Raw genomic sequence first — 23,164 nt, 5'->3', positions numbered from 1 at the left:
ATAAATATATCACATCAGGAATTGGTATGACCTGGGGGAATAAGAACTATAGTACTTAAATTGGGAAAAAAATGGCTCAGTTAGAGAACATCAGTATGATCTCAATTGTATACAAGTCTCTTACAAAAAAAAGTTTTATGGAAAGAATAAGCAAATGACACAAAAGATGAATGAGTTAAAATACAGTGTAAGTTCTCCACAAGAAGGTCATGCCTGACTAAGCACATATCCTTAATTGAAAAGATAGCTAAGCTAATTCCCTAAACAAAAGAAGTAATCATATATCAAATCCATATGGACTTCAACAAAATACTGTGTTTGTCATCTGCTGTGTAGAGATTTGCTAACATAGGAATTAAGAATGAGTTGCAGGAAAGAAAAGAGGGTAAAAAATTTACCTAGAGGCAAAATTGGAGCTGGAGAATGGGTTGGAGGTCACCAAAGGAGTTGCTAAAGACTGGCTATGGGATCAGTCTAACATGTTTTCATTACTGATTGTACCATAAGAGCAATGATACTGTGGAAAAAAAATTCTTGATGATACAAGTTATCAGAAGGATTATGGTGAAGACTGGAGTTTCATGTACAAGAAATGGGATGAACACATAAATTGGAAAAACAGGGCATGTGGGATCAGAGGCTGTCAGAAGCAGAGGGTCATGTACCTGGGGACTTACACCAGGGTTGTGGGGAGAGACTGGACAGACACTGGAGTGCTAATCCCAAGAAAATTGGGGTATCAGAGTGATACATTTGTGGAAAATGGACAGATTGGATTGTAGTATGGATCATCTAGCATCTCAGTGTTAGGAACAATGTTTCCAATGCAAGGAAGCCTTAATGCTGTTTTGAATAAAGTATGTGTAAGGTGTTACATGGAAAAATGTGATCATATGTATTTAAAAAAAGTTAATTCAAACTGGACTAGTTGCCAAGGCAGGTTTCTAAAATGCCTTGCGGAACTGAGAGACTGTTTTATGAGGCAAGATTAAAATCTTTGCTTTGTCTGACTCTGTAGGAAAGCAAATTGTGAGGAAATACAATTGCTGTCTCACACACAAGAGGATTTGTACATAAAAGATAATAGTAGCACAAAAAAGAAGTAATTACAAACTGATCTTGAGAATCCATGGGGTGGAAATACAGGCAGCTTCCAAATAGGAAGCATGGTGGGACAAGGCACCTGACTAATTTTTAAAAGAACCTGTGTTGATTCATTAAAAAATTGTAGATGATGTAGTGCTTACAGGGAGTAGATATGGTGATAAATAGGGTTTCTCTTCCCAATAAAAAGAGGCCCTGGGAAGATGGGGAGGGAAGACTGTTTAAAATAGTACTGGTAAAGGTAACATGGTGATACTCCTGCAAACTAAGAAATGCATGTGCTTTGGATTCAGAAGGGATCAAAACTCCATGTATTTCTGATGTCTCCAAAAATACATATCAAAATCATTTTTTAAACAGATTTTTGTTTGTCTGGGGAGTCTAATCCTAATTTGGCCCATTTTTACTATGTGGGGAGTTTTGTTAAAGGGTGTTGGTGTTTCTAAGGGCTTTTTTTGTTTGTTCTTTTTTATTATTTTTTTTTCTTCTTTAATTTGGTACAAGTGATTTTTACACTGTACATCTGAAAAAAGCAAAACCATACTGCAGCTGGCATTGTGCTAAATTTTTCACATAAAACCTCGATAGGTGCCAAGTGTGACTATTTTGCTGTATGTTTATAACTGTAATTATTTTTGATGTTAGCTTTCTGCAGTAAAACACAATTTCTTGCAACTTATGGGAAGCATAAACTTTATGGCCCTCATATTTAGCATAGAGAAGAAAATATCACAGCAAAAGAGTAGTTAATGTCTTGTATTAATATTTCTATGATTAATATGAGTAGTTGAGCTGATTATTTTTATAGCCTGATTAAAAAAATAGAATGGAATAAATGGGCTTAGTGCAGTGCTGTGTAATGTAATCCTTCTCACAGCAGCAAAGAAGGAAAGGTTTCTGCTGGAAATGGCGTTTAGTTTAGCTCGATAATGCAGTCTTTGCTTCATTGCACAGAAAAATATTGGCAGCCTTAGGGTATGTTTTGTATAATGTCACTTTACTTATTCAAGTTTTTTTGGGCTTCCTTTTTCAGCTTGGAGGAATTAAGTCCCATTGAGATGGAAAAGACCCATATCTGAAATAGCATAAATTGTTTGTTGATTTTGTGAAATGTGTAAGTCGTAACTATGAGAGCAAAACCAAATCTTTTAACTTTGATGGCATGCTGTGTGATTTCTCCCACTGCCAAATGCTTATCCTTGGAGGTGATATATGGTGGAAGCCTTGTAAGGGTAATGATAAGAATACAGTGATGTTTTCCTGGAACTAGAGTATTTTGGGTTGAGTGTTTTGCTTGTTGGGGGTTCTTTCCCGAATCTTTTCAAGTAAATGATGATAATTTACACAGACTTAGTGAGCTGGGTGAATAAATGAATCCCAGGAAAATGTTAGGCTGTTGCCCATAGTCTTTAGAAGAGTGAGTGTTTTCAGAGAAACAAGATTATTCCTGCTGGAGGGTGGTGTCTATGATGGCTACCACTGGGCAAAAGACAGCCATAAGCTCCTCACTCTTCCATGCTCCTATCCTGGCATTTTCTCTGCAGACGGGTAGTCCTGCTTCACACAACCCTTTTGGGTTTTGGCTATGTCACTGCAGTTGCATTGCTTTCAGCTCAGTTATGATGGTATAGCTGAGATGGGAATCTGGTGTAGGGCCCCAGGCAAGCACTCAGCCCCTGGAGAGATGCAGAGCTACCATTGTTCTTGATTCACACTGTTGCTCAGTCTTTCTGCAAGGTCACCAGGAGCATGGGGAGGATTTTCTCTTGGCAGGCAATGATGAGTCACCTGTGAAAACAGCAGCAGATGGAAGACTACCTATTTCAAGAGTTACAAATGATAAACTGGTTAAGAGATCTAGGTGGTGTGGGAATGGGCCCAATATGAAGCTGGACTATTTGGAAGTTTAGGATTTTTAAGTGACTCTATTTCCTCTATTTCATTTTGCAAATTCAGACATCTGTGCATTTTATAACTAAATATGTTGCTGGTTTGGGGTTATTTCCTACTTAGACATAACTAGGGCATGTGGAGGATCTTAGAGGAGATCTAAGATAGTTATCATCGGAGATTTCTATCCTCAATTTGCAGACCATGCTGCACAACAAAATCTGAATATTCATTTTGAACTTTGGAGGGTTGCTTATCCAAACTACTTGAAATTCACCAGTCATTATCAAAGCTTAAATCTTCTTCTCTTTGCTTCAATTACTGAGAGAGACTGCAAATTTTTACTTGAGAGAGTAGTCAGTATGGGGAGATGCACCACATAGCTCCAACTTTGAAAGTGGGACAGTTCAAGTTGCATGTTCCATTTTTTTTTTTGTTTGTTTTAAAAGCCCCCTAAAGCAATGGAGAAATGACATCTAAAGATTTCTATTTCCTTTTTGGAATTTATAAATAGAGACGAGGATCCTGCCTTAGCAAACTGTAACAGCCAGCTTTGCTCTTTGCTTGTTTATTTTAGCAATGATGAAGTTATATAACTTTTCTTTAGGTAATACACTCGTCAACATAAGCAAAGTCAGTTCCTGTCTTTTATATCTGGATTTACAGCTTACCCATTTTGCCTACTTGCTATTTGTGTCTTACATAGTCTTAGCCCCTGAACAACTGAACCTCAAGAGTAGAATACAGTATCAGTGGAGTATCCAGTTCAGCATCACTCTGTGAAAATAGGTTTGTATAATAAAATTTGTGGTTGCACATATCACAAACTGTCAAAGTTTGTGTCGTATTCAAGATCAAAAATTCTCATTTCTATTCACTGTTGTCATGTGTTTCTTTCTCTTAGCTTTAGTTCACCTTACTCTCTTAACTTGCCTCTGTTCTCCCTCAACTTTCTCACCTTTTATTCTCCCCATTGTAAAAGGTTTTTATTTCCACTTGCTGTAGAACTATGTCTGGCTTCAGTTTTTGCTGTTTCTCCTGTTCTCTTTGCATGTTTTTCTTTCTGTCATTAATGTTTACCCTGTATTGCTTTGTAGTATGGACCATTCACTGTGTTTGGATGTACTGAGAATGAGTGAACATGGTCCTGGAGGTGAAAAGTTTGATGTCCAAGTTGGTAGCTATAAAAACAATGCAGTCAGGCTCAGTGCTGTGTAGGCCAGAAGACCACATCTTTCTTAAAACAAGGGGTGGGGAGGTTTGCCCCCTTTTTTACCTGCAATTGCACAATATAACGTTGGTTGTTCTCGAGAGTGATTCAAATCACAGAATCACAGAATCCCAAGGGTTGGAAGGGACCTCGAAAGATCATCTAGTCCAATCCCCCTGCAAGAGCAGGGTAACCTAGAGTACATCACACAGGAACTTGTCCAGGTGGCTGGATGGATGTTGTCTGTGGCCCTGGTCTAAGGCAATCAAGAAGCAGAGGAGCATGTGTGTGACAGGGGAGCCTGGCAGTAGGAAAGAAACCTTTGAAAAAACTAGATTGGGGAATTTATCTGAGTCCTCAAGAGGAAAATAGCTAATTCTTGCACATAGTAGGATGCTGGTATGGGATAGCAGAATGAATCTCTGCAGGACAGAAGCATGGAAGCCCTCCTTGTAAGGGTTTCCATTGCACTGCACCAAGAATTGAAAGGCAGGTAAGGAGAGGTTTTTCCCAGTGGTTTGCATAAGATATTTGAAGGACAAGCCTTTGCATGTAATTTCAGTGCTGTGCAAAACATAAAGCAAAAGCATTTAAAAGCAAGTCAAAATGAGTGGTAGAAATTTCCTTCGTTTTCCAAAGGCCAGGCTGGTATTGCAATGACTACAGAACAGAAATAGCTCTCCCTGAAAGTATGACAATGCCTGCAGAAGCCTTTTCTTTTTTTCTTTTGTAAGAGGAATTGTTTTGTTTACTTTCAGCAACATCAATATGACAGACCATGTTAGTGTGGCGATTAGAGTTATTCCTGTGCTGAGCTGTGTGCAGCTTTCTTTGCACGGAAGAGAAATGCTCCGGTACGCCAGAGCAGGCAGTGCCCCTTCTGTTTGCGAAGTGAAACATGTTGTCACCAGGAGGAGAAACATATTTATGATGGAAGGGAAAAAAAAATATTAATCCTTTCAAGAATTAATTTTCCAGACCATGCTTTTGCAAGGTTTGTGTGTGTAAACTGAAGCTGCTTATCTTAGATAAGGATAGAGGGGAAGGACAGATGTCTGTGGACAGGAAAAAGAGAAACAAACAACTAAGCACAGACTCTAGGTGAAATACAAATATATTTATGTGTTTTTATAAACTGAAATGTGATCAGAAAAATGACAAATGTCCAAATGTGAAAAACATTAGAAGGTAGAAAATGTTCCTTTAGCATTAGGGATAAGCATCACATAGGACTGGGAATGGCACACCAAGACAGCAATAGCACCCCTTCATTGCTGCACTCATGCTCTGGATGCCTGCAAATGGACATCCTGAGCAAATCAGTTTCTCAGCCTTTGAATCTGTGCCTCAGCAGAGAGGCTGCAGCAGGAAATCCTTTAGCACACACAACTTCAGAGCCTGGTTCATTTTCCTTCAGATGACCTCACCCTACTGTAACATACCATGAGTTAGGTGATGATAAATGTCACTAGGAGCACAAGGGACCAGTTCAAAGGCTCAGGGAGATTCTGATGGGTTAAAATTTTTATCCTTTAAAAAAGATATACATTTTAAATAAAAGTTTTTTTTTTTTTTAAAAAAAAGCTATAATGGGATATGATGAGAAACATCATGTGAATAAGTTCAAAAGATTTCAGTACCCCCTAAGGAAAATAAGTCACAAAGTAACTCTCAGGTGCTTTGTATTTGTTTACTAACTGGAAGCTCTGGATTATTTTAACAAGAAAACTGCAAGTAAGTACTTTTTCTTTTTGCTTTTGTTACTGTAAATAAAATGTGAAATACTTTCCCTGTACAGGAAGAATTATTTTACTGATTCATTAGTTTAACTTAAGTTTTGTGTACTGAAACTTGTTTCCATCTTTCTGATGATGAAAATGGCTAAACTAGTTCATCCTGTCTATCTAGATACATGTATTCTTATGTTTTTATTAGTAAATTTTTTTGTATGGGCTGTAAGCAGGCATCTGAACCAGAGTATTTTATCCTGAAGTTCTGTTCCACTCATTTGTGAGTAATTTCTTTCCACTTTTTTATTAAACAGATGATTAGAGGGATGGGCACATACTGCTAGTAGATTTTTTGTTATTTTGGCTTACACTAAAATAAAATTCCATTTAAAATGAGACTCTGTTTAATGTGTCATTGAATGAGACTACAGCTATCTCAAGATAATAGTCTTATTTTTACTTGCAGCTGTATTCATCAAACACAAAGTAGAAAGGTAGCATGAAAAAATAGAGCCATAAAAAAGCTGATACTTTCCTTTAGAGAGTTACTGTGTGTGACCTGCCCTGGTGAACATTAAGAGAAAATTGCCTTCCTGCATCTACTTAACATTAGCATGGTGTGTTAGCAGCCATCAGACTGATTCAAAGTAACAGACATTTAGAATCATAGAATCGTAGAATAGTTAGGGTTGGAAAGGACCTTAAGATCATCTAGTTCCAACCCCCCTGCCATGGGCAGGGACACCTCACACTAAACCATATCACCCAAGGCTTCCTCCAACCTGGCCTGGAACACTGCCAGGGATGGAGCATTCACAGTCTCCCTGGGCAACCCACTCCAATACCTCACCATCCTAACAGTAAAGAATTTCTTCCTTATATCCAGTCTAAACCTCCCCTGTTTAAGTTTTAACCCGTTACCCCTTTGGCAAGGAAATATTTTTTTATTACTTTCTTATTAATTTACTTTAGTATGACTGTGAACCCATAAATGTATTGCTTTAAGTAAGACATCTTCGGTGTTGACAGAAAAAAAAATCTCATGTCTTTTTCCAGGTTTTGATTTTCTTGATGTTCCAGCTCCCAGGCTCCTGGAATCCTAAAAGTGGATTTAAAGGTCTGATTTCAGGAAAAAAGAATCATTAGAGTTACATAATTTTGGAAATATTACCTTCCTGTAACTGAAATGCTCAAAATCCAAAAAGCAAACGGAGAGTTCCAATATTTATTTTGGATTTCACTGGGGAAGGAGTAGGGATGTGCTTAATTCAAGAGCTTTTTAGCTCTTTAAGTTCAAAATACCACAGTGTATTTTCAGGAGCTTCTGCTGTTTCTTCCCCACATCTCCCAAGGAGGATGTGGATCTGTAATAAAAGCTCTGTGAAAACTGGCAGAAAAAATAGGAGATCTGAGCAGCTTTAATCCATTTGTTTGATTTCATGCAAAGAAACTAGCTGTTTGTCATTTCACTTTTCATGTTGTCTTTCTGCCTTCACTAAATACACCATTGAGCAGCTTCATACCAGACCTAAATATAAGGAAAACCACAGCCTTTCTAAGAGAGTCAGGTGTGGCTAGGCAGGTCTGGAGAAGGAGAAGGACCCATCTTGTCAACGTACTTTGCTTAGCTTCCCTTTGAATTGTCATTGGCTTTGTTGCATACCATTCCTCTGACACCTGAGGAGGAAGGAGAAGCCATCCTCTTCACAAGTTGACATAAGATTCTTCCTGGTGTCTGTCGTGTGCAACACAGCATAAGGTGGGCAGAGCCTGTGATGTGGTGGGGCTGTGATCTCTGGTGATGGACGTAATGTCATCCCAGCCCAAGAAGTCCCCTAAGCCCAGCTGAGCCCACTCCTTCAGCAAGGCACCACAGTGCCACTGCTTCTGACAGCAAGGATTCTTAAACTATGGGGGTTTTTTTGCCCAAGGGGACATTTTCTTCCTAAAATATGAACAAATTATTCAGTTTAAGGGCTCACAAATTCAGCCACAATTACTTGTATGTATAGTAAAAGGAGACCCAGTTAAGATTTCTGTAAGAGGATGCTTTTCAGAGAAAAGTTTGACTTTTCCTATGCTTGATAGGAAAAGTCAGTGCCCATAGCCAATGATTTTTGGTGACACTGAGATTAGGAAGCAGAAGACTACTTCTCCCCTCCTTCCCCCTGGCTCTCTCCTGGCACTGTGCTGGGATGATATGGTGCAGGGGCTGTCCCTGTCCCTTCCCAGGACCCAGATCCCTGGGGCAGACTGGGGGCTGCAACAGTTCTGGGGATGTGACCATCACCTTGGCTCACAGCCCTGTTAGGTGGGTTGCCATCACTGAGGGTAAAGGATGTAGTGATGTGCTGTCAAGAAAAAGGGCAGGAAAACACTGAGTTTTCAAGTTTTCACCTAGATTCTGTGCAGGAAAGAGTTGTGGTCCCCATCAGGGCACTGAAGTTGCCATAGCTGTGTGCGTGCAAATGGGACCCCAGTCCAGATGTTGCTATTGGAACTGGTTAAGTGGGGACTGTTGTCATCTAGCCAGTGAGTTCTCATTAATAAGGTCCAGCTGAGAGCTAGTCACCCAAGGAATTATTTCTGGGTTTGTATTATTAGGTTAGTTTTTCACTGAATGGATTCCTTGAGGCAGTTTTCTGAGCAATAACAGAGATGGGTGAGAGTAGGGAGGTACCAGACGGGGGCAGATGATGTGCAAAGGCTTCACTGGGGCATGAGGGGATGCAGTGATGGTGGAGGCAAAGAGGGTCTGCTGCCCTTGACAAGGACTTTGCTGCAGTGTGTCCCAAATCCCTCCCTAAAGGTTTTTCCAAGTGGCTATAAGACCCTCTTATCCTTCAAAAATGTCCTCCACTGTGATGCATTCTCATGCTGCAGTTTTCATAATGTCATCATCCCTGTCACAGATGGACTATTTTACAAAGTAGTCTGTCTATAATATAAGAAATATGCTAAACATCACCATTATGCTGCATTTGAAATGTAGAAATGAAAATATAAGTTGAAAGGTAGAGCTATTGCTTCTGCTGGGTATATGGCATGCTGTTGATGGGAGTTGTTAACTCTAAAACCTCCTGGGAGCAGCTCGCTCACTGGGAAAATGCTGGAATAGAACTAAGGGTTAATAAAATGTAACAAATCAAATTTTTACAGCTATAGCTGACCATTATTTTTCAAATTCTATAATAAATGATTTAACATAGGATAGTTACAAGAACTATTGCAAAAATAAATCGGCATGCTAAATCCCACTTTAGTTTTGATTGAGGCGGAGTCAGTTATTAACTGCATGATCAGAGTGCAGACGCTGAGTCCTATTCTTTCCTTAATTGAGAATTGCTGTTACAGATACTTGACAGTGGTTCATAGTGGCAATAATCCCTTTTGAAAATGGCTGTTATTCTAGTTCATGAGTAGCCTGACAGCGCGCTAACCCCGGCTTCACCTCGGCTGGTTAGGAAAAGAATCTGGTCAGTGGCTGGTAGTGATGGTTAGCATTTTCCTACTAGATAATTGTCAAAGTAACAATGCAAGAAAACATAACTTTAAAACATTTTATATTACCTTTGCAGAGAAAGAAGGTGAGTGCTGCGCAAAATACTGTAACTCTCATTGTTCAAAGTGAAAATCCGCTGCTTACTGAGAGCGCTGACTTAAAAATTCTTGCACGTCTTTTGTTGATCTTGCATGCTGATGCACACGACCTGCTAATGCGATGCTTGGCTTTCCATACAGAGCCATTCATCCATGTTATACGTGAATGAAGCTTCCTGGTTTGTACATGTGCTGTGTCACATTCCTCTGGTTTTCCAACAAAGCTTTTAATTGGTATGCTGTGACTAATGAGCATGAAGTCCCAGAGGAAATGGAGCAGAATTTTCCATTATCCACCAAGATGAGATTCAAGCACATAGATTATCAGGGCTTGAACTCCAGGATAAACCAGGGTCAAAGGCTCCAAGTAGAATAGAATCTCATAGCTGAATATTTTGCTTCCATAACATTAGATTAATAGTTTCTCAGCAAAACTGCATTGTCTGTCTGATGGCATTGTGCGTATTATAGCTGGCATTTTGCTTGGACATCAGATCGAATCCCTGATCCTTCACCACTAAAGTTCCCATAACACCTGAGTGCTGATGTCCTGCCTTCATTCCAGAATGGGTAATAATGTGTCGCGTACTTTTGTAGGATAAAACTCTATTTGGTTTAGAGCAGAGAACTTGTTCTTCATTCTTCTTCTGAAAAACTATTGTACAGTATTGCTGACACAGGATTGCTGCCATATGGTGCACCAGAAGTGGTTGCATTTTTGCGGGGAGTAGAAGCTCTAACTCAGACTTGAGTGTGTTCAGGACCACTTTGCTTTTGAGATTAGATGAGATTGGATGTAGCGAGACCAGCATACCTATAGGCTACATCTGCCAAGTAGAGCAAAGTAATTATCTTCTGTGCCTTACGTTCAGCACACCCACTAAGTGTCCCAACAGGTGCAATATCAAAGAAAATTTAAATTAACTTAAAAGCATTAAAAATTATTCACATTGCCAGTGGAACTGGTGGAGAAAATTGCAGTTAGCTTTCCAATAAAGTATAGGGGATAATATTTTTAGCAGTTCTCTATTTTAGTATTTAACCCAATTTGCAATTAATCATTTCCTTCTTTCTAATAGAGTCTCAGTGTGAGTTATGTTTTTCAGTGAAGCCACTAACCCAAAAAAACCAACAGAAAAAGAGATGAATTGTTGAGTTTTGTTGTTGCTGTTGCCCTGGTTTTGGTTTGGTTTTTTGTTGTTTTTTTTGGGGCGGATGTTTTTTGTTTGTTTTTTGTTTTTTTTTTTTTTAATTAACCTTTAAAAAGTAAGGATAATTTCAGGAGGGTCACATCCCTGAGCTGTCACAGTTCTGTGTGTGACTGTGTGGCTGTGCAGAAGTTTCTGGGGACAGGAATTGAGTGGTTGAGGGAAGAAGAGAGGTCTTCTCGCAGTGGCATTGCCACCTTATACCAAGTTAAAGCTCATTAAACCATGGCTTGTGTCCTGGGAGCCCAGAATTTAAAAAAATAGTAATCTGATTTCTCTTCCATGTTGAAGCTCCTCCATTGCATAAAACCACTGTGGCGCTGGGTGGGGACAAGCTGCATAGGTTAGGTTGGCCCTAGTCCTGCAAGTGACTCCTGCAAAGCTGCTCCTCTCTTACATGGCTAGTTTGCTTCATTTTTTACCTCTGGAAAGGTGGTCGCCCTTTGATGGGCTCTTGTAGACTCTCTCCATTCTCATCCTGTGGGGGAGTTACCAGGGGTGCTGTGAATCTGCACTATCACCTCTGTGCTTGGTATGTGTGTGCCCTGTTTCTTTGGGCAGTGTGTGTGCTGCACAGCATAAAACACAGTGAGACAGTAGACCAGGAGTTCTGTGCATCATTTTGAGAAACAATAACGGATTTAATGCTCTGGCAGTATCTTGAACAGATCTGTCACAATACAGAATTGTTTTCTTTGTATACTAAAGAAAAAGAGCGGAAATTCTATATAAGCATTGTATTAATAGAATATTAATGCTGTATTATTAGATTAAAAGTTTAGCAAATGCAAATACCAAAAACAGTAAGTACATTGTGTTATTCAGATGGTGATATATTGCCTTTTCATCCTGTGAGGATGGGGTTTACACTTGCTCTGTAATCAGGAGTTCTGTGTGCACTAAACTGTGGATAGCTGTAAATAATTGCCTGTCCTTTTCTTATTGTCACATATACCAAGGGGACAACCCAACTGTGCAGCAAAGCATGGTACCTAATATTGTTTTAAAGCCTAATGAGAAGGGAAGGGGGAGGGTAGTTTAAAGGTTTTGGATAAACTTGCAATGCAGGTACGAGAGCACAGCTGATGTACTCCAGTGTGGTTTGGAGACCATCCATTTACTCATCCAGGTCGCTCTACTTTAAGTACATAAAACCAAGGGGGTTGCTGTGAAGGTCAGCCTTTTGTTTTCATTTGACAGATTCTGTGAAACTCAGAGCATGGATGTCCACTAATCATTATTACACTGCAGGCTGTATTTGTTGACCCTGGCAATATTGCAAAATATGCCATAGTTTTAATCTACAGAACACCTGACATGCAGTAATGCAGAATGCCTCACAGCCCTGGAGTGAGTTATGCAGCTGCAGCCCCCCTGGGCTGAGAGGGAGGGATGGTGCCAGGGGCTGCTGGAGCTCCTCAGTCCATTTACCTGGCCTTAGGGTTGCTCTGAAGTGCTGGCATCTTGCTTTTGTTTAGGAGTTCACAGCTGGAGGGAGGACTCCTGTGTCCAGTCCAACCCCTTGTTGTTCCAGACAGCAGCAGTGTGCAATCACACTCACAGATTTGCCGGTCTCTGACTCAAAAAACAGATTGGTTTTCATTCTTAAGGGGCATATTGGAAAACTGTTTGGTCCATCGCTCCTTTCCTTAGCCAGAATTGTAGCGTTGCTACTGTGCAAAGAGCATTTACCTTTACCACTTGAAACATCTCCTGTACTGCAAGGGTAGAAATGGTTATGGCCAGCCTGTTTATCTGTGTAGGGAAATACTTGGAAATATCCTCCCCCATTCCCCTCTGTTTTCTTGACTCCATGTTTTGTCATGACAGTCTGGAGAAGTGACTTGTTTTTATTTTCATGAGGATGAGAGGGAAGTATTTAAAAGGATGGTGGTTAAAAGAGACATCCCTTGATGTCCCACATGGAAAGTAATGTCCAGCAAAAGCTCCAAACTTGTGCTTTTAAAAGACAAACATATTTTCCCACCAACTTCAACAGATACCCAAAAGCACAAAAGCTGTCAGACAACAGCAAGGATCTCAAAAACTGCTCTTCACAGACCCCACAGCTGTATTTCCCATAAAATAAAAAAACAAGTCTTACATTTTTTTGAAACGGGATTTTGGCACTTGTCTAGAAATTACCTTCTTCCAGTCAGTGGTTCAGCTGTTCATAGAGGTGTGTATGGAGAAGTATCAGGTCTTAAAGAAAATAAATGGTAATATACGTAAATGTTTAATATTTTTAAATTTGTGGTGTTGGCTTTCTTCTTTTCATTAAAAGCTTTAAAACTTTTTTCTGGACTTTAAGCTTACATTTAAGGAACTATAAAGCCATAATCTTAATGATTCTTACTTGCTTTGCAAAAGAAGGATAATGGTGTTTGCTTTTCTAGTGCTTTGAGAGATACTCATATCCTAGCAAAATACTTCCCACACTAGTTAATCTGGAGCTTCACTAAGCAAATGTAAAAGTCAGATTTTTCAGAAGAGTGAGAAATAGTTGAATTTTAACATCTCTCTGAAATGAGATGCCATTTACTACTTGTTAGTGCTTGGTTTGTTGGAAAGACTGAAGTACAACCCTTATTGACTTACTTCTGTGCTGAGTGTAAATTCACACTAAGAAGAGCAATTTAACATGTGACTGACCTTTTACAGTGCAAAATGAAGAAATGTACTGTTAAGGTTACCGGAGTGTGGCAGGATGTTTAATCAGCTTCTTTGCTTTAAAGAACGGTAGGAAGGAGATGATGTATTAAAGATGATAGCTTCTTGTAGATTTGAACTCGCAATGCCAGGATCTGAGTACAATAGCAGATTAAATCTCTGTAGGGGAACTTCCTACTGGACTTTCTATTTTTAGATGTTTGTGGCTGCTTCTTCCTTCACTTCTTACTAGTTGGATTTTGCTCCCTTCAAGATGCTAATTGCTTTCTCTGAGGTCTGCTTCCAAACTCTGATAATGTATTTCTATTTAGAGCAATCTTTTATTTTTTCTCTATTTTGTAGTAGAGGCAAAAGAAGACAGCATAAATGGAGCCATGCATTTTCCAATTGCATTTTTGTGCACACACAAGGTAAATTCATAGCTTTGAGCATTAAATACTTGCGACACTCTTAGCATGTGTGTAACAGCACTGCAAACTTCCATGTAATAATAATAATATATCAACCCAGATTTGCTTTTGCAGCTGGCTAGGTAGGATTGTCTGGTGTCCTATGCATTCAGCTTGTCCCTCACATTTGAAAACTCTCCCTAGCTCTGAGTGCCTCCTCTGAGAGAAAGCACACATGCATTTTACAGAAGTTTCAGTAGTCACTTGTTTATCTGCAATTCGTATTATATGGTCATACATTTACTGCTGAGCTTCATCCTGACGGTAGTCAATGTTCCTTATTTTTAATAAGGTATATTAACACAGTGAAACAATTACATTACAGAAATATCCTCCTAATAGTCTTGTAGACTTTAGAGGGACACTCTTATTTTTCACTGTAATGAATTTTCATTTTATTGTGTTTTAATGAACCATCTTCCCTGTCTCCTGTCTCTCTGATGCTTTGTTCTACTTCAGCTATCACCAATCTAAAGCAGCATTTGGCTTTTGCTTGCTCTTGAACCCACTGGTGGAGTTCTCTTTATTCCATTCTAGTGGGCTCTTAAGTTACAAGTTTTTTCTTTCCTTTCTTTCTCAGAAGTATTCCAAGTACTGTGCAGCTCCTGTGTCAGTTAATGGTGGTTGTACTTTGTTGCAGGGACACAGCCAACTGAGAGCAAGAATTTAAATCAAATGACTCTAAAAAATTTCTAATCTTAGATACCTCCTTTTGAGGACACAGGAGTGAATGTTGTCACTGACACTCAGAAGCCTTTGTTACAATGAGTCCTTAGCTCTGAGTAATGTCTTCAGCATCAGATCTGCTTGCCTGCTCCTTGTGATGCCAAGCAGTCCAGCATAGGCAGGCTATCTGGAAGATGGAATTAAATCTGTACAAAAATTTTGCTCTCTGTGTCCTAAGGACTGTCAGACCCAAAAATATAAGCATTAGTTATAAGCATTAATATTAGCATAACTAATAAACTAATAAACTAATGGTATAACTGAGGTAAAGGCACTAGCTCCATCATTGAAAAAAGTCTCCTCAATGATACTGGCATGTTACCCTTGCAGAGGACCCTTATGAAATGCCTCACAGTGGGTAGTTCAAGGGACTGTTCTTGAGATGTGCAAGGTTATGAAAGGATACTTCTGTAGCAGCTATGGCAAAACATGCAGGCGCGGTCCTAGCAGTTTGTCAGAGGTTACACCAGTGTTTTTTAGAAATGAATTAAGGCAAAACAGGGACACACCAAGTTTCTGGAAGAACTGGGATGAAATTCTGAGTGTCCATTTGAGCTGCAGTGTATGGGGCTGGCAATGGCTGCTTCTCCCCACCTACATCCTAGCTGTCTCCAGGATGACTCTGACAGGAGTGGCTACAGTTAGTAATGGTTTTAATTAGAACAGAATAAAGCATTAGCAGCAGCAAACAAGTCTTCTGTAACTTCATAATTAGAGATAACATGATGAATAAAATGAGAATATGATAAAGAGCTTTGTGGAAACTGCATTGACCACTAAATAGCAATTTCATGCAAACTGGATGTAGCCCATTACTAGGTCCTGCCGTTACCCTGCTTCCATCTCTCTTCCAATCATGGCCAAAGTCCATGGGTTAGGAAGGGTAACTGCACTCTCTTTATTCCCAAAAGATACTTCCTGGGCTTTGTAACATAAGATTAAAATTTTGCAGAGTCCTGAGTAACCTGCAACAGACCCTAAGGAGCTAGGGACCTTACTTTGGAAACCACGGTCTTGGATTTTAAATGTTAAATCAAGATAGCATCTGTTCGCACTTAGTCTGGCAGTTAGATGAACCTGGATTTTGGTATGGAAACATAATTAGTCTGAGACAGCACTCCATTTTCTCATATGAAATAAAAATTACCATCAACTGAATAGGTCTGTAACAAATGTTATTGACGTTTTGGGAGGTGTGAGCACTGCCAGTGTTAATTAAAGTATTGTCACATGCTTTCCCAGGACAGGATTTCAGTATATTCAGTATGTTATGCCTATATGGTAGGAGCACTCACTGCTAATCAATGGCAGGTAGCCATGAACCATCTAATGCCTCCCTCTGCGTTTCTCCCAGAAGCATGCTTAATTTTATTTCCCTGCTTCCTAATGGGAGATTTCTTTGCCAAATAACTTGTGGAAATATTTTTCCTGTGTTTCTTCATACTTTTCCCAATAGAGAGTATCTTTCAATTTCAGCTCTTTTCCTTTGTCACGTTGACCCAAAAGCTGTTCTTTCTGGATTTCCTGCATGTTTTGTTTTTCCAAGTTTCTGTTTTCAGTTTGTGATAATTCTTTTGCACTGATGGAGCATCTGCCCATAATTTGTATTTCTCTATTGTGAAAAGCCATTTCGTTACATTGAGGCTTTGAGTCAGGGAATAATTATAGTTCAGTCTGTTATTCTAAAAGATGACTTTTGGTCATCTAACTTCAATGCCTGCATGACCAGCCTGGGCTCCTGAATGCAGCCAGTAAGACCTCCATAGAGAAGTCCAGAGCACTTTGGTCTTCCTGACCGTGGATCTGATTGTCCTAAATTGATTTGAGGCAGGGTAATGTATGTCCTCAGGAAGGACTTTCTTTGCCTTTTTCTTTTTATGGAAGGTGATGATTCTGTCATGCTGTTACAATTCTTCTGGCTAGATCATGTTTTTTTGGTTTCTCAAGTCTATAGCAAGGTTGAAAAAAGGTAAGAGCAACATGGTCTAGTGGAAGGTGTCCCTGCCCATGGAAAGGGGTTTGGAGCTTGTCCTGGGTTCAGCAGTAGCAGTAATTTTTTCTCTTTCTTGGTAGCTGGTGCAGTGCTGTGTTTTGACTTTCGGGCTGAGAACGGTTGCTGATAGCAAGTATGCTTTGAGTTACTGCTCAAATGTTTGGTTTGTCCAAGGACCTTCTGAGCCTCATGCTCTGCCAGGGAGGAGGGGAGGCCGGGAGGAAGGAGAGACAGGACACCTGACCCAGGCTAGCCAAAGAGGTATTCCATACCATAGCACGTCATACCCAGGATGTAACTGGGAGAGACCCAGAAGGGCTGGAGCTCTGGGGGATTGGAGGAGGTATCGGTCGGTGCTCAGTCAGGCAGGGTGGAGTGAGTTATGTGTCGGTGGCTGGTGAGGTGTTGTATTCTCTTCACTTGTTATTTCCTTTATCATTATTATTGTTGGTAGCAGTAGTGATTTGTGTTATGCCTTAGTTATTAAACTGTTCTTATCTCAATCCATGGGAGCTACATTCTTTGGATTCTCCTCCCCAACTCTCCGGGAGTTGGGGGAGCAAGGGGGGGGTGTGAGTTAACGAGCTGTGTGGCTGGGTTTAAACCACAACAGAGCTTGATGATCTTTAAGGTCCCTTCCAACCCAAACCATGCTAAGATGGCAAATCTAAGAGTGGTATGACATATTGAGAATACACATGATTACCTATCCAGTGCTACTGAAATTCTGGTGCAGAACTTTTTTGTCAACACAGCCTTGATTGAAGACTCCTGGGAAGGCTGTGTCAAGGCTTGAAGTGCTCATAGCACAGCGGAGCTTTCAAGCTCCATTATCAAATCCCAGGGCAAAAGCATGGACTACACGGGGACAATTCTGGCCATCCACCCTTCTTCAGATTGTGATGCTGAGGCTGCTTTAGCTAGGCCCAGAGCATCAACCTCTCTTTGCCAAAATCCCTTGATACAGAGGGAACTCTAAGAGGGAGTCTCATGAGCTGTTGTACAAAGCCCCTTCCTCAACCTTGAAGAGATGAAGAGGTCTGGTCCAGGATGAGGAAATGAAGAAGATACAGAGAATACTGTCTAAAAACCAAAATAAATAAAAATCCAAACAAACCCCAAATGGAGGACCCCTCTATTTTCTCAGTCACTGAATTCAGCAGCCCAATAAGTGGGCTAATGCCCATTTTTTATCATTGCTGTAGATGATGCTGATTTCAAAATCTAGCATATGGTTTAGCTATTGATTTGGCTTCCATTTAATTGAGGTCTTCAAAACAGACTGTTCCATGCTGTGCAGTGCACATTTATACAGCCGCTTGGTAAATATTTTGCCTTTACCTTTCCAACTAATGGTAGTTGCTTGGAGTAAAGTTGTCAGGGGGCCGTTACCACCTGAGCCTTTTTGTTGGTGTTTTTTTCTGACTGTTTGCCCTATCATATGCTGTGAATTCCCAGATCTTGCCAGGCTATGTGGGGCTGATGTAGAAAATTTTGTTTAACATTCACACCAAAAGCAACCTGTCCACTCTTGACCTCCATAAAGTGTCACTGGTTTATTTACAAGATGGGCTTATAAAAATACACATGCAGAGAGTGAAAACTTGTTTCCTTGCTGTAAGTGATCTTAACAAAGAGCTTTCCGGACTTGAAAGACAAGGCAAGTGAGCATTATACTGTGATTTAGTTCTCTGCATTAAAAAGTATTTAAAAACAGTTCACAGAGATCTTCATTCTTAAATGGCTGTGTTGACCTTTTATAAAGTGGTAGCTAAAATTTGGAGAGGGGGTTGGTTGGTTGGGTTGCTTTTTTTTAGTTCCTGAGCTTGTTCCTGCCTGTAGATTGAGAGTTGCTTCCTTTTGCTGTTGAAGGCTGAGGTTGGAAAGGAAGACTTACAGCAATCTATTTCAAGAATAGTCTGAGGAGGAGGAAATCCCCTTCTTGTTGCTAATAGCTGGTGCAGAACGCTTTGCTGGAGGAGGAGAATAGTTCAGTAAGTTAAAAATTTATATGAAGTTCTGATTTCATGCACCTTGTTATTATCTCCAAACTGCATTGCCTGTATTGCATAGTATGGTTTATCTTCTTTGTTAAGAGGTGGGGGAAACTGTGGGTATTGTGTATTGTTTTGAACTCTGCAGATACTAATTTGGTGATATAGCAAGTGTGAAATGTTCAGTTAGAAAATAAAACAGTAGCAGATCAGCTACTCTTTGTATGATAAAGCGTCAGCCTAAACTGATGAGGTACCTCTGAGAGAGACATTAGCAGTGCATTTCATTATCCAGGAGCTTGGATTAAGAGAGAGAGGTAATGTTGCCCATCCATGCATCTGTAATGTTTTTATCTTTTCAGATGTTTCACGTTGCTCTAGGGTACTTCCATCAACAATTTAGAATCAAGGGCTCTGTTTAAATATCAATAGCAAGGCAATCCAGACCTCCCTCAAGGCAGAGCTAGATATCCTGGGTGAGCATATTAGAATCAGAATGTTTGTCTAGATGCATTTCTCCTTCACTTTAATCGAAAGTAGAGAGGTGCTGAAGGAATACCTAATGCTGTACTTCTATTCCGAAGCCCGTGCTGTCATGCTGGAAGCAGGTGGCACTGCAGGCTGTGGGCGGGAGACCTGGGTATGGAGGAGAGATGAGAGCCTTTGTGCTCCTCAAGTCCCCTTTGCCGCTGCTCATCACCCACGGAGCTGGCTCTGTGGGGAGGCAGCTTGGGTAGAGCAAAGGGTCTCAGCCATGTCAGGCAGGGACTGCTCCTCGGGAACTTTATTCCAGTGACTGGAAATCCCACTGCTGCTTTTGGGCTTCTTGTAGGAGCTGTTAGACAAGTGCCAAAGGGGCTCTGCACCCCATAAGTCTTAAACGGTTGAAAATCCGCATTTGTTCTCCTTTTTCTGCCCGTAGGAGCTGGGGTTTGCTATGCAAATGAGGGACTTCCTTAAACTTTCAGGCAGCAAAATTAAAAGGAAAATAATTCATTAAAAAAACAAACCAAACAAAAACAACAACAACAACAAAAAACCAGAACCTGGAGATGGAAGAAACATCTTCCACCAGATAATCCATCAAGGTATTCTTTTTATTCTTTGCAACCCTTTTCAGGCCAAAAATGTTGCTGCAGGTGTGAAATTAGTTTGCTCATGAGGCTGCTTGTACACACCCAGGTGTGCCACCCTCACACACTGTCCCTGACACATAGGTGCTAGCTTTCAAGAAGAGACACATTCCAGCATTGAGTGTCTTGTCCCATCCTATGTTCTGCTTTGGGATTTGGCCAGGAGGAGACTTTGTTTCACTTTTCTCTTCCGCAAGCAGTATCACCTGCTCTGGATTTCTTACAGATGTCTGTGAGATGTGCACACCAAGATGTGAAACTTTCAATTTAATTTCATTCATGCATCAATTCAAGAAGATTATTGCTACTTTAAAATGGAAATTAAATATTTAACTGAGAGAGGATTTCTGTAATCCATTTTAAAGTATCATTTATTTAATTATGAGAAGTAGCCTGAAATCCATACCCGAATTCAGTGGACTGTTGTTATAATGCATGCTGTACAGGAAAGTCTTGCACCTTTTGATACAGTTTATAATTGAATTGATGGTGAGCAATATAGAGAAAGAGAGATATGCTGTGAAACACAAAGGTGTAGCTTTATGTGTTTGTGCATACAGCTGTATATATAGGATAGCTCAAAGTTTAATCATGAATAAATTGAGAATGTCAGATTGTTTCCAGCCTATCTATACAAATCTATAAAGTTTTGAAACCTGTCAAATAGCTAAAGGTTGCTGCATTTTCTCTATTTTGCTTTTCTTGCATCACTTTCTCGCATTCTAAATTTGGGCCTTTGTATTTCTTGGAAGTGAAAGCTCAGATTTCAACTTTTAAATTGTAACTTAGGAAGTTTCAGGAATTGACGTGCTTTACTTTCATTTTTATCCTGCCTTTGGAAATCCTGACAGAAAATTGGTAATTTGTCTGTAAACGTTGGGTGCGTTTAGTATGTTTCAGGTATTCAGAAATTTTCCAATTATTTCTTCTTTTAAATAAAACTGCATCCACTGTCATTCCAAGTGTTGTGAAGTGCCATAGTAAGGCAATTCTTTTTGTACTTCTAAACAAGCTTCCATATGACAGTACTTTGAAAGTGCTTTTTAAACTGTGCTACATCTGCATCTGTTGTTAAAACCATTAAAAACCAGCCAAAACCCAAGCCCTCCTAAGGGCCTCAAAAAAAAAAAGCAGAATCTGTATAGGCCATACATGTTCAAAACTGCCTATCTTCAATTTAAATAGCAAGCATAAACCAGAAATGCCCCCCCTCCCTCCCCCCCCCCCAAGCTTTCTCCACAAGCTTTACTGCTTTATAGACTTTCTTTACCAAATCTCATTGTTCTTGCTTACAGTTTCCATGCCTGGGCAGAGACAGTTTTTCCCTTCCACACTGTGACTGCAGCTATTTGGATATCACTATGTCTATGGGGTGACACACCAAAATACTCATGCCGCTTGCTGGAACGCCCACAGCACCTGGTACCCCACAGCTTTAATGGATCCCTTCTAGGGCTGGCACACACAGGGCTGCAGAGGTGCAGTGGCACTGCAGGAAGAACCACAGCAGCCAAACCATATCTGTCTGCAGTGCAAAACCATTGGGCTTAGTAATATTGGTAGTATGGGTAAATGAAGCCAGTGGCAGGCTGAGAAAGAGTACGGCAGCAAAGCAAGCTGGTTTAAAACTTACACAAGTGCACAGAGTCCATTAAAAAAGAAACCTTAACACCTTTTTTTTAACCTAGTATGTTTTTAGAAGTACATTGTCTGTAAGTAAATTATAGTGTCTTTTTAGGAGACAGTAAAGAGGTAAGAAGTTAAAACACATTAATAAAGTTATGCATATGTGAGAACCACCTTTTGCAGGTACTACAAAGCCACATTAACTTTTGCCTTGACAGTTTAGTTTTGCCCAAAAACGCTCAATGTATGAGGTTTTCAGGGGCTTTAAGTCAAAGTCATCAGACTGTTTAGGTTATGGTTTTGCAGTGAACCGTGATTTTTTTACAGACTGGTGAGGTTCATCGTTATACAAGGAAATTCATCCGTCATTGCAAATCATGTGAAAATTAGTTGTTCTTACTGTTTAGATTTAAATTGATTCTCTTTTTATGTTTGTGCTTATTGATTAATTTAAGGTATAAGGATAAAGATTACTAGGTTATAGTATAATGGCTAAATCTTGACAATAGTTCTGTAGGAAACAGACCATGTAAATGCAAAATCAGAATGGTGTGTTTTCCTAAAGCGGTACCATATGTTAGTTGATTAACAAGTTGTAGGGCTATTAGAAGATCTTGGCTGCTGGTAAGAAGGAGCATCTGTTTTCTAAGACTTTTATCTAATATGTGTAAAGACTTTGCCAATATTTTTTTCTTTTTTTTGCTTTTTTCTTTTTTTTTCATATATATCAGCTATATACTCATTGGTATTTTTTTTTCCATAGGCAATGCTAATATTTTCTTGGGGTCTAAATCTAGCCACATCCCTGGGAAAAAAATGCAGTAATGTTAAGAAGTAAAGCAAAATATCCCATGTGCAGGTATTTTATATGAGTAATTCAAAATTCTTCCAGCATCACAGCTGGTATTTGGTGGTTTTATGTTTTGTTTTGTTTTTATCACCAACTAGACATCAACCCCAGCAACTAAAATGCAATTATAAAAGTTTAGTTTTTCTTCAGAACTTAGCAGTTCATACTGATGACATTGCAGTGAGTGAACAAAGTGCCAAGCGTGCATGCCTCCATGCATCATCAGTGTAACTACAAAAACAAATATAATGAGTTTTTACAGAGTAAAATGTACCATCTTCCACATAAGACCTATTTTGAGATCTTAAGTAGAATTTAAGTGGTTAATCAGCCTAATTATATTGGCTTGCTGCAGATTCTCTTGTGGTCTAGCCGGTTTTGGGGCTGTGGTGAAAGCCAGACGTCTGAAGCTTCCCTCTGAGAACAAATAAGGTCTTAGAGGCAGCACCAGAGATTTTAAGTTGTTTCAGGCCTTCCTTATGGAGAACTAGAAGATCACTGTTTGAGGTTTCCCAAACATCATCTAAGATAACTTTAACTTTTCTTATCTGGGCCTGATAAAGTTTTTGGACTTTTCTCTCAGATGGGGATCTTCCGTTAGCAATCTGCTATGATGTGACTTCAATCTTGGGTTTGTGCACAGCACTTCCCTTAATTACCTGGGAGGAGAAGTCTGCCCACTGCCTATGGCACAGCTCCCGCCTTGACCAGACATAGGGAGTGCACAGGACATGCTTCTACATATTCTTCTTTTGGAGCTCATTTTGTTTCACTGAGAATGAGAGGCAAATTATTTAAAAAACATCTTAAAAAAGAAAAAAAACTTAAAAAAGTGGTTTGCATGTTGTTAATATCTCTATTGGCAAAGTCTGGTTTCTCTGTTCATCTGATTTCCCCACACTTTCATTAGAGGGCTGTAACTTGAAGCTGCAAAGGAAGTTTTGAAACAGACAATGGGTGGAGATCAACCTATTTTCTCAC

The 23,164-nt window shown here is 39.8% G+C and overlaps 1 protein-coding gene across 7 annotated transcripts in view; it reads left to right on the top strand.

Moving 5' to 3' along the window:
• KIAA1217 (KIAA1217 ortholog) overlaps positions 1–23,164 on the top strand; it is a 379,558-nt gene that overhangs the window by 158,639 nt on the left and 197,755 nt on the right. The window contains exon 1 of one of the 7 annotated variants that reach the window (XM_034064828.1): positions 18,461–18,574. The exons of the other annotated variants lie outside the window; for them this stretch is intronic. The gene's annotated coding sequence lies outside the window, so the exon portion shown is untranslated. Of the gene's footprint in view, positions 1–18,460; positions 18,575–23,164 lie in introns of those variants that run through there. 7 annotated transcript variants of the gene reach the window in all.

The sequence above is a fragment of the Melopsittacus undulatus genome, chromosome 1, assembly GCF_012275295.1.
Source record: "Melopsittacus undulatus isolate bMelUnd1 chromosome 1, bMelUnd1.mat.Z, whole genome shotgun sequence".
NCBI classification, from domain to species: Eukaryota; Metazoa; Chordata; class Aves; order Psittaciformes; family Psittaculidae; genus Melopsittacus; species Melopsittacus undulatus.
This window is presented reverse-complemented; position numbering and strand designations above follow the sequence as displayed.